Genomic DNA, 12138 nt, shown 5'->3' with positions numbered 1-12138 from the left:
TCCACCCACCGTGTCCACCCACCCCTCCACTCCACAAGGCTTTTGAAGCACACTGGTCTCAAACAGGAGCGAGAGCACATTACCCCAGGGTCAGGAGGGCCTGGGGAGCTGGACCGCTCCTGAGGTTGGGAGGCATTTCGGGAGCTTGTTGGGGCCAAGAGGCTTTGTCAGCAAGTCCTTCACCTCCTGCTGCCCATGAGGACACCCTGCCCAGGACTGCCTGCACCTCTGCCCCCACCACGGGCTCTAGCAGGCACTTCCTCACCTCCTTCCCCAGCTCCTCACTCACTGCCTTGAAGGTGGCAGACCTCCACCTACTGCCTGAGTTCAAAAACCCTTCACCGCTTTGGCTTAGACAACTCTTCTTTGTCCCTTCTCACCTCTCAGCTAGACCCGTCCACCTCTCTGCAAGCCTTCCCAAGCCCATGTGAACTGCAGCTACTGTTATTTTTCTCTATTTTTTTTTTTTACCCCAAAACAGATGAGGCAACCTGACCTCCAAACCAGAGAATTGCTCCCAGTGTTTTGTGCGGCAAAAGGATTTATTCTTATGCTGCACAAAACCAAACAGATGCTTCAGGAAATGCCTAAAACCACAATTTTTCTGCTTTGCTTCGACAACTTCACATTTATTCCCATATTCTTGTGAGGCTGGTATGTAAACAAGAGGGAGTGACTTGCTGTGCTCAGGAGACCTTAGCATAAGAGTTGTATTTCTCTGCCCTCCCGGATCCAGTAAGTCGTCCTCCTGAGGTTCAAAGAGTTTCTGAAGCTCATAATTTAAAAATCTAAGGAATAAAAATGGGTTGCTGGAGATCTTTACCAACAGAAAAGTAGATTGAAAATGTTCTGTTGTTTAATAATTCAAATCTCAGTCTGCCAAAACAGACTTGACACATTGCAAAAAGAATAAGAAATTATATATCCCCTTAGCTAACTTTGCTGATTAACATGAAGGACTTTTCACGCTCTGCAGGCATTCAGTCCAAGTCAAACTTTTGAAGCTGGACTTAATACTCCACAGGTAAATCTCATGTAAAACAACACTTGCTGCTCACAGGACAGGGGTGATGCAGCACCTTATCAGCATCTCTGTGCGGCATGGAGCCATTCTGCAGAATGCGCAGAGGAAACGATGCTCCACAGAGCATTTTAACAGAGCATTCAGTATCTCTTCAGACCAGACCAAACCTCAAGAAAAACAAATGGTCCGCTCAGCTCCTCATGCCTGCTATTTTGCCTGTTTGCAGATTAAATTTGAAAGCATCCACAGCATGTGGAGGAAACAGAGAAGCCTGTCTCCCAGCGCTCTGCCCTTGAGCTACAAAATATTTTCTGAGGGAAGAGCTGCAAGTACTCATTCAAGTCCAGCTCATTGCGACGGCTCATCGTAACCTTGGTACTTTTCATCCAGAGTTACAATCCTTCACTGGCTACCACCAAGGTTTCTTCAGGTGGAAACAAAGCAGGACACGCACAGGATGGGCTCAGGCGATACTTGCTTTCTTCTCCAAGGATGGTTATGTCAGATGTAGACTTGTGGCTAGGCAAGTATCTTAACAGCGAGATCATACGCTGCTCTGAGAGCTACAATGACAATACTTCACGTTACACTGTTGTTTCACAAAACCAACTCACAACAGCTTGGGGTTTTGCCAGAGCACTGGGGCATGTCTCCTCCTCCTCCATGGCTAGCTGGGGACTCATCCCCACCAATGCTAGCAGCCATCAAAGCAACCTCCAGCCTGCAGCTTGACAGTGAGCACTCCTGAGCAAAGGGATTCCTTCAGTGATCTCCCCGTTCCTGGTTCATCACCCCAACCCAAGCTCCGTGAATACCCTCGATGATTATTTCTGGGATCGAGTGCCGGGTATCGAATAACTTCTTCCCCATGAGTCCTACTTTATAGATAGATGTCCCCCACCCAGCAAGTCTTGTATGTACACTGGTGGCACTAATACTTCCATACCAAGTATTACACAAGACATCAGCTACATATTTTCTGAAGATCACAATCTCTACTAAGTTGCCAGCTGTCTATGCAGACCACTCAAGAGCTATCTGGGTATGTTAAGTACAGATGACAGACCCGGTAACAATGTCTGGATGTGCCTGAAAGATTAAATTCCATCTGCATCCTGTTACTTTTTATCATTTCATACCTTTTTGGAGTCTTTCTGGTGTCACAACAACCAACTGGTAAAGAGCTTGTATCACAGGCTCACAAACTTACAGAAGAAAATCCTTTAAATGATTTTTTGGAGTGACCAGGTGCCTGGAGACATGCTACAGTGCATGTTTTAGTAGCTCTTTAAGCGGGAAGGCCAGTTCAAGAAAAAAAATGGATGAGATTCCCACTACACCAATGTCCATGAACATCCTTTCAACTTGGGTTGGGTGGGTCTTTGTTCCAGCTATTGTATATCAGACTCACCACCAGGCTTTGTGCTTCCAGCAATGCAAATAACTGATCCCTATTCAAAAGCTCTTCAGTCCCTCTTAAGATTGCAAGATGAGCACGTAGTTGTTTCCACAAATCAGAACCAGCCTTGCACCATTACAGCCTTTTCTGTTTTCCAGTGTACCCTTCAAAAATATATTGAACATGCTGATATTGATACTGATATGACCAGTTCTTAAAAAACCAAACCAAACAACAACCAAAAAAACCCCAACCAAAAAGCCCAATAAACCTGAAGATTTAACTTTAGTAATTATTTTCTGCTCACTTTGAAAACTCCTCCTCTCAAATAAGAGGGAAAAACAGTGGAGCTGCAGAGCACCTTGCTGTTACCAAATCTGCATTTTCCAGGCACACCGCGCTGTCTGGGTTTGTTCACAGCGAGGCCGTCTCCATCCTCTGTTCTTGGCCCACCCAGCAGTGAAATCCCAGTCCCAGTCCTTCCTCCACCTGCGACCGGAGCTGAGCCATGCTGGCAATCAGCCACTTGGAAAGGTGAATTCACAGGCACTCTCAAACAGAACAGTATTTCATTAAGGAACTTTTAGATAAATGCCATAAGCGAAGGAATCTGAGCCCTGGCATTTCTGTGTCCCTATCAGGCTCTGAATGGAGAGCTCTGGCAGCTTGTACCGCAGCAGACCCCGGCCATGCTCCTCTTTGGGAGCACAGCTCTTTAGAGGAGCGGGCAGAAGCCGAGAAAAGCCCAGACTCTGCCTGCTCCCACCCAGGGTGCACGTACCTGCTCATGTGGTGCTGTAGAGCATGGCCTGAGAGGCACAGGGACGTCGCTCTCCTGGTTGTGACCCAGAGCTGAGTAGCAGCGACCCCTGGGAGGGTAAGATCTCTGCTGCAGCCCCCCGCTTGGCGAGCTCCTGCCCCAGCCCAGGGAATTCAACAGCACTGAGTGCTCCCAGGTTTTTCAAGAAGAGTATTTCACTGTAACCAGCACAAGGTACATGATATGGGCCCGGAGCAAGGCACAGCGTGACTTATGGATGACTTCAGCGGGCTTTAGTTTGATCCGTAAATCCTCTAGACACTTCACAAGAGTGTTGCTCAACTCCCGCTGCCTTCAGCCTCAAAAGAGGTAGACATAAATACTTAGCATTAGCATAGCTCCCCATGACTCATTTTTTCTCCTTTTTAAATATAGCATCCTATAAATGTGGATACATTCTGAGCAATAAAACTCATATTGTTACTGTTCACCATGCAACCAAAACAAAAAATTCCTCCTGTCAGCTTTGCGACAGCTTCCTCCCCCGAAACCAAAACATTGGCGCCCCTCACAAGGCCAGGATGGAGCAAGGGTGGCTATTCTCCATCAGGGAGCCCAGGCAGCACAGGGACACAGTGTAGTGGCAGCAGATGTGGAGCCAGCAGCTGGGCAGAAGGTTTCATCGTCAACCCAACCACTCACATCAACTTTATTAAAAAGAGCAGAGCTGGCTCTGGGCACAGGAAGAACCGGGATTTGCCCAGAGGAATGGAGTTTCGATAACTGTGAAGCAGCCTGTGCCAGCACTGGGGAAGCCAGGCTCGCTGAAGAAGTGGTGGTGGCATCTTTAGTTGGTGGATGCTCCCCATTCCTCATCTTCCCCCAGATATATATCATCTTCCTCCCTCCATCACCAGACTTGAGCTTTCCTCCTTAGAAAAGCCAAACCCCACATTGTCTAGCCAAGGAACTGTCCCATGCACCAAGGAGGAACCTGATGGGAAGAGCATCAACCAGAGCTTGGTGGTTTTCATGGGAACTGAGATCCAGTTTCAGCACCCTCCTGCCCATCCTGCTGCACTTTCCTGCGTGATCCTGCATGCTGTGTTTAGCTTTACTGAACGCTCCCATTCCCCAGCAGTACAAGTGAGATAAATAGTAGGTCCCTATCTCACAGGTATGTTGCAAAATAAATAGATTTTGCATTACAAGCGTCACAGGAATGCTTTAAAAATTGCACAAGTATCAAGATTAATCCATCACTGCTGAACAAGAAACCCAAGACTGATAGCAAATTAAAGTCTTACCTACACAAACAAATACCAGAGTATGCAAGACTGTTTTCTTAGTTTATCTGTTTCTTCTGATAACCATGTTTGCCCTGGTGACTCAAACTGCCGCAGTCACAAGTTGTTTGAATTCAGTGCACCAAATCATGTCTGCAGAAATGTATGTTTTGTTCTGTCTACAGCGACGGCCGAGACATCAGTCATGCTCCTAGCTGTCCTCAACACATAGCTGAAAATACATGCTCACGTCCATCCTGCTGTCAGGTGACTGAAGAATAGACAGTTTTACATCTTGACCCTCTCTAGTAAGATTAGCCATGAGAATCTATTTTCCACCATATTTTTCTAATCATTTTTTCAACCTCCTTATTTAATATCTGAAATGAGCAGAGTGGCAGAGCTGCCACGCTCGTCCTAGAAACTGTCATTTTAAAGACGTGATAACAGAAGCCTTTTCTTAAAACTTCCAAGAGTATCTGTGGGTTAAAAAGCTGATTCCTGTTTAAAATCATGACTAAGACTCTTAGGAATCCAACTCCCAAAGTCACACAGGTAGTTTTGAATATGTTACCCTTTTAGAGTAATTATGCCATCAAAGTTCCAGTCAAAAGCTGATGAGCGTTACTAATATATGCTGATGGGTGAGCCTGTAAGTGAAGGACCTTCTTGCTTTATTCACACTCCAGTAAATCAGAAAGCACACCAAGACTTATTTTCACATACAAGTGTAACAGACCTGACCCCAGGAGACACTTAGCAGGGTTAACCCACAGCCCAGGGAGCAGGTGTATTATAAACTGCCTGCGAGCTGATGCAGTTGTACTCCGTTTTGCTGAAGATGATGGAAACTTGGAGCAGCTGTTGGGTCTTCAGTGGACTAGCACCAGTTGCTACATAAACCAGTGGTCTGGCCCACCACATTTGACCGTTACAAGTCACCCTTCAGATGCAGGACAGTCCCCAGGAAGTCCTCAGTGACACTCATATCTAGAGCAAGAACAAGGGAGATGCAGTGGGAGTTGGCTGGGAGACCAAGCAATAACCAAACACAGAGAAAGCAGGGATCAGCAAACCATTTGGGGGCATTCCCTCCACGCTTGAGAAAATACATTGAGATTTTCCCCTCCATGAAATAAAACACCTACTTCAGCATGAAATAAAACACCTACTTCAGGTACATTTAGCAGGTTAATACGGGAATGAGAACTGTTGTACATTCAAAAGAGAGGCTTTCTATGAGACTACGTGGAATCTGCAGCAACAAAGAAGGCTTAGACAGTGGAGGGCTGAGAGGGATGAAGAAAGATTAAACCATTTTTACCACATTGCATAAAGTCATATATTTGGTACAACATTCTTTCTAGAAGCAGACCTTCTGAAAGAGAAGGCAAGGCAGGCATTATGTTATCTAGGAGAAGGTGAAGGGGTGTCAGCACACATTTTAAGCTGCTCTATAGTAGTAATAGAAGAAAGTAGTTCAAGATTTTAATCTCAAGCCCATCAAGGGCAAACAAATTCTGAGGCAAACAAGATTTAGCCAAAAATTAATTAAGAAAGCCTCATTTGTAGAAGCACTAAGAAATTCTGCTGGTCAATTCTGTCTGGAAGAGAAGCAGCAGGAAGGGGTGAATCAATCCCAGAGTATCTCAGATACTTAGATGCCTTCTGAAGTATCTCGGCATTTGCTATATTTGTGCTCCCAAAACATCCCACAAAGAAAATTCTACTACCCCATTTTAAAAAGAAGCAAAGCAGGCTCAATGAGAGGCAGATTTGCATTTATAGGTATCTATAGGAGTTGCTGACCTCAGCCTACCCGCCTTTGGGCGGTCTGTGTCAGAAAAGACACCTGGGGGCAGGTTTTCCATCTCTTCAGCTACCTCTAGCCATTGGACTGCTCTCCCTGATGAAACCTATATGTCTTGCAGCACTATCCACCACTTACTGAAGAACTAGTGGCTGAAGCAGTAAAATTAGCAGGAGACTCAGTTATAAGTACAGCAAACTACTTAAAAATATCATTAACCTCCCCCAACACTGCCCCCACCTCTTCCCTCAATCATTATTTCAGGAGACATATTTTTGTATAATTATTTCATCATCTAAGAAGAGGTGGCCAGTTTGCCATATCTCTATGCAAGATTTCAATATGTATTACTCCTCCGCTGACATTTTCTCATATATATATACACATGCATGCATGGATCAGCAATTGCTTCACCACATTCTCAAACGGAGAATGAGAGTCATAAATCTCAAAAAAAATGAATACGCCAAGAAACTCAGCATCTGAAGTTACAGCTGTTCATTTCTTCTCTTCGTTCAGAAAGAGCCAGTCATGGCTTATTGCAGATGTTATTGAAGTTGATGGACTTGCTCTAGATTTACACTGGATACAAACACTCAGGATGTGACCCACTGGAGCGTTGGACCTTCATTCCCCCATGGAGAAAGATACAGCCAGTGACATTCAAGTACAGCAGGAAGGCTGTACTCCCCTCCCCACTAAGTATCTTCTGTCAAGTCCCTCCTGTAGGCAATAACAGGAGAAGCATAACTCCACCAAGGAGTGGGCTAACGTTCCTCCCATCTGCCAGTCCCACGCTCATTCTGTTTTCACTTGGACCAAATCCTCCCAACCCCTTCTGCTTTATTCTTCATTAAACCTGGGTGCCTCAGACACCAAGAATAATATCGTTGATCTTTGAAAGGTCACTTTCAAGACACATTTCTGTATCTTTTAACACCACTTCTCTTCCTCGACCCTGTCTATAGTACTGCCTTGGAAGCCTGAAAATGAATTCCATATTTTCCATATTGAACCTGTTCCCTCAGCCCTGATCTACTTATTTATGACAGTAAAAGCTTACGCAAACACCACCACCACCACGCAAAAACACTCCCCTCTTTGTTCCTGGGGATTCATGTTAATATTCTCCATCTCCAGAGCCTGCAGTCCCCTCTGCATCGAGGGCTGCACGTTCCCACACTGAGGCGCAATCCCTCCTGCCTCCACCTCTGCAGGTAAAAGAGGTAAAGGAATGCGCAGTCATGGCAAAGTTACAATGTGGAGGCAATGGCAGCTCCCACGTGTGGGGGCACCACATCGCACCATATGCCCCATGGAGGCTGAGTGATGCTGGAACCAGGAATGACAGCATCACAGAAGCAGTGCAAAGCAAACAAACCAAGCAAAACCAAATCAAGACTGGTCCAGTTGAAATCTGGAGCCTAAAGCTTTCACAAGGCAGACTGATTCATCCTAATGAATTGACTCACCTGTACCCTGTCAGCAGGGATGCCCAGCTTGGACACCAGGGGAGGTAGGTAGAGGCTCTTGGCTTGAATCCAGCCACAAAATTCACACCCAAATTTCACACCCAAAGAGGGATGATAAAAAGGAAAGGGCAGAAATGAATGGAGCCAAACAGCTTTCCCTCCAGAGGAAGGAGCCTTCCAGAATTAAGAGCAGAAGGGAGTAGAGTTTCTGCCCTGATGGTCTCAACAGTGAAACACCACCCCAAGCATGTGGCACGAGCTGAAGGACCACTCAGGTCCCAGGTACAGGGCACCATTTCTGTCTGCAGTTAAAGAGCTCTAAGGGTCCACAGCACGATATCAACAGTAATGATTCATCACATTCGTTTGTCCTTATGTTGCCCTTGTGTACTACTTTGCCAGTGACAATGCCAGCTCAGGTACAGGACTGGCCTCTTCCTTCCAGGCCCCAAATGCCATGTCTCCCCCAGTGCCAAAAAAAAACATGTGGAAAAGGAAAAAAGTCCTCTCTAACCAACAGATGATGCAGTTTTATTCCTCTCTTTTGTTAGCCTCAGTTCCAGTTTAACGAAAAAAAAAAAAAAATGAAAATCACCCAATGCAACACATACCAAAAACTCCCCTCATGAAGAAGGCAAGCTTTGTTTCTGTAATTCTTAGTTCCTCTGCAAAAAATTTTGAGCTTGTGAAAACACCCACCAAAAAACTTCAATAAATAGAAACTGCCTTTCACATCATTTCTGAAAACAGATGCTGGGCCAGCTCTGCCCCTGGCACAGCTGCTCTGATTTGGGAATCATGCTGGTGGGGTGTTTGGCCCCCTGCAATCTGGGCTGCACACTCTATGGTACAGGATAATTCCTGGAATAGAGGAGCAAAATCAAAGAAAGTTAAACAAATTGATGCAGGACTATAATACAAAGAACACCCACTTCCTATACATGCTATTATTTTTAAAGAGATGCTGACAGCTTTGTATTTTCAGCCTCAAGTACACAGAAAGAAATCCTAGCTCTATTAGGTAGTCCAAAGCTATGCTATTGAGAGGTGGTTTTTTTAAAGCTATTACTTCATAATTTCCTTGCCACACCCTTGTTCTCTCTCTTATCTTCTCCTAGTTTTCCTTCAGTTAATAGACCCCATTTTTGCAGTGCCCCAACAGATTCAGAGCAACAGAAATGCACCTTTCATAAAGAAAAATAATGACAGCTGACCCATGCAGCCTTAGGCCTCTGAAATACATCTCTCTTGTGCAGAAGAGGCCTGAGCTAACTGCATAATTTCATGGTGAAAATTCAGAAAGCACATCTATATCCAGGTATGACTATAAAGCTTGTTCTTAGTACCAACTGTTGTATGAACAACAGTTTCCCGGTAAGACATAAATAAAATGTTTCCAGGCAATAGCATCACTTTAAGCCTGCCACCAAAATCCAAACACAGATGACTTAAGATACCTAAGGAGCTGGTAGCTTAGATTTTCGCACTTTCATAACATTAGACAACTAACGTAGAAAAGTGCCAGGTAGCGCAGGCTGCAGTTACCTGTGCTGCGGGGAGAGCCTCACAGGGGGGTCAGTACTTCACGGGGCACTTTGCTCTTCTAACAAGACCCTGAACCGCCAAGGCATAAAGTCATCACCTTGACAGGGAGGGTCACTAGAGCAGCCAAATGCAGGATGCTGAGACTGGTCCACCCAAGGTCTAACTCTTAACTTGCTCCTCAACTTGCCGCCAGCATGGCTTTATCTTTGTTTCTCTGTCTGGGAAGCAGGGTTTTCTAAACACTGTCTCTAGAGATCTCGAGCCCTTTAAAAAAGAAACAAAGTTGCAAGTTTTCTTTCTAATCCCAAGCAATCCAAGCACAAGAGCTGAAAAGTCCTTGTCCTTCAGCCGCGGTTCAGCTTGTTTTCTTAAAAGTAAAACCAGGAAAAAAAAGTACCTCCTCCTCTCCCTGTTTCTTTGTAATTAAAGATACCATCTATATCTTCCTTCTAAAAGTCTAGTAAATAACTCAAACAAATGAATCTGGAAGCTTTCACAAAGTATTTAGTGGTCCAAAGCAGCTTCAATGCAAGATAAGAAATCTTGCAATACGCAGATCAGAACACGCAACGGGTTGGAAAGTAAAAGATTAGCGTGGCTCTCAATCTGCTGGGGGGGAAAAGCCCCCAAACACAACAAAAAATCCAGCAAAACGCTCAATTTATAAAGACCTTTCATTACACAGTGTAATTCGAGAGTTTACACAGTGTAACTCAGTGACCTCCTCTCCCCACCACACACCCAGAAAAGACACGACACCCACCGCGGTCCAACCATCGCTTTCCATATTCCAATTTTCAAGCGTTCAGCAGGGAAAGAAAGACACCCCCACACACACACACACACACCACCCCGCCCCAGGACACCGAAAGCCCCTTGCGGCACAAAGCCACCGTACCGTCCCGAGCCCGGCCTCCGGCGTTGCTGAGAGCGGCGGCTCCGCGGCGACAGCCCGTTCTTCCCGACACCGATCCGCGGGCAGGGAAAGCGGCGGAGCCCGGGGAGCGCTCCTCCTGCCGGGGGGGCTCATGCCAGAGCGGGGCACCGCATTTCAGCGGGAATTACTGGGGGAAAGAGAGAAGGGAAAGCCCCGCCGCCGTCACCGCCGGGCGTCACGCTGAGCTCCCCCCCGCCTCCCGCGGGCTTTTCACGCGTGGAGCCCCGCACCTCCTCGCGGGGCCACCCCGCGCCCCCTGCCTTCGTGGGAGGGGGAGAAACCAAAAGAAACGGCCATTTATTGGGTCGGGGTTTGTTTTTTTTTTTGTTCCCCCACCCACCCCCAAAAGCACCACCCACCCCCGAGCCCTCCAACCCCTGCCACCCCCCACCCCCGCCCCAAGCCCCGCTCACCCACGGCCGCGCCGCCCTCAGCGCCCGCCCATGCCCGCCGAGAGGCGCCCGCGGCCGGGCAGCGCCGCCGGCCCCTGCCCGCTCCCGCCCCGGCGGCCGCGGCCGGGCAGCCCGCACCCGGCCATCCCTTATATCGCCGCGGCGGCTGCTATAAATAGCCCGGCCCCGCCGCCGGGGGCCGGGCCGGGTGCCGCCGGCGGGGGTTTCTCCTCGGCGGCGGGGACCCGCCATCACCTGCGGCTCGGTGGCTGGCGACCCGTTTCTCACTTTTTGGACTCATTTTTTACGCCGCTGACCGGCGGGCGCGGGGCGGGGGAGCGGCTCCCGGGGGGGTGCCCGGGGCTCGCCGACCCCCGGCGCGGCAATGGGCCCGTCCGCCGCCGCAGCCGCGTTAAGGTGGACCGCGGCGGCGGGAGCGGGCGGCGGCACCTTAAACCGCCCGGGCGGCCCGTGCCTCCCCTCTCCCCGCCCGGTACCCTGGGGGGGTTGTGGCTGAAGGGGAGCGGATCGACCCCCCGGGCTGCGGGGGTCTGTGCAGCCGCAGGGGAGGGGGAGGAGGAGGAGGAGGAGGGGCAGGAGAGTAAACAACCGCGTCTCTGAGGGCGCTGCTTGATGGACGGGGCAGCAACCGGAGGACACGGGATCCTGCAAACGGAGTTCACGCCACATGAACGCGCCACACGCTCTGCCATTAAGAACCAGCTACTACATGCATGCTCTCACATACATAGGAAGCCTTACCAACTCTTATCACAATAACATAATTCGTGTTTATTACAACAGGGCTCATCCCAGGCAGGACTTCAGGTAGCGGGTACTTTTCCTACTTCTTCTCTGCACCCTTAGAGCTGGGGGACAGGAACAAAGCGGTGCTTCACATCTCACCTGCTGACTCCTTTGCCACCTCACACCTTCCCCTGACAGGAGCAAAAGTCCTGCTTCTGCCTGTGTACTTGCTTATTTACACACGCTGCTCTCACAGAGGACGCAGGCAGTAACTACGTGAGAATAATCCACGTGAGTAAGCACTGATCGGTCCAGCTCTGAGCTGTGTCCTGCCACAGGAGCATCTTGGTCACAGTCCTGCAGGGTGCTCAGGCACCTGCCAAGCACCCAGAGCATCCCAGGGGGCTGCATTTGGGCATCTGCTAATTTACCTTGCTGGGTCAGAGCCCACCTCCGCACCAGTTTGCAAAACAGATGTATGTGACTTGAACTGGTTTTTACAGACAAGTGAACAGCCCCAGCTCCCCTCCTGTGCCAAATTAGCATTACATGCACCCCAGTACTCCTTGAAAATGTCTGCCCAAGGCAGTCTGGCACCGTACTGTGGCCTGCACAAAACAAGGGAGAGCCTCCATGCTGCCTTTACCGCGTAAGAAAGAGGCAGAGAGGGGCACGCTGCCATTTTACAAACAAGATACACCAGTCTGTGCCTCAATATCTGCATCAGTCCAGTGGCACGGAGGAGGTGAGAGGGAGCAGACCCACA

At 48.4% G+C, this 12138-nt stretch overlaps 1 protein-coding gene across 2 annotated transcripts in view; it reads right to left on the bottom strand.

The window, feature by feature from the left end:
• MRAS (muscle RAS oncogene homolog) overlaps positions 1–10785 on the bottom strand; it is a 41753-nt gene extending 30968 nt beyond the window's left edge. For both annotated transcript variants that reach the window (XM_074593933.1, XM_074593934.1), the window contains exons 1-2: positions 10647–10785; positions 10195–10360 (exon numbers count right to left, since the gene is read on the bottom strand). The gene's annotated coding sequence lies outside the window, so the exon portion shown is untranslated. The remainder of the gene's footprint in view (positions 1–10194; positions 10361–10646) is intronic.
• Positions 10786–12138: the final 1353 nt, after the last annotated feature.

The sequence above is a fragment of the Larus michahellis genome, chromosome 7 (assembly GCF_964199755.1).
Source record: "Larus michahellis chromosome 7, bLarMic1.1, whole genome shotgun sequence".
In the NCBI taxonomy this organism is placed as follows: Eukaryota; Metazoa; Chordata; class Aves; order Charadriiformes; family Laridae; genus Larus; species Larus michahellis.
The sequence above is the reverse complement of the archived record's forward strand: the minus strand, read 5'-3'. Positions and strand labels throughout refer to the sequence as shown.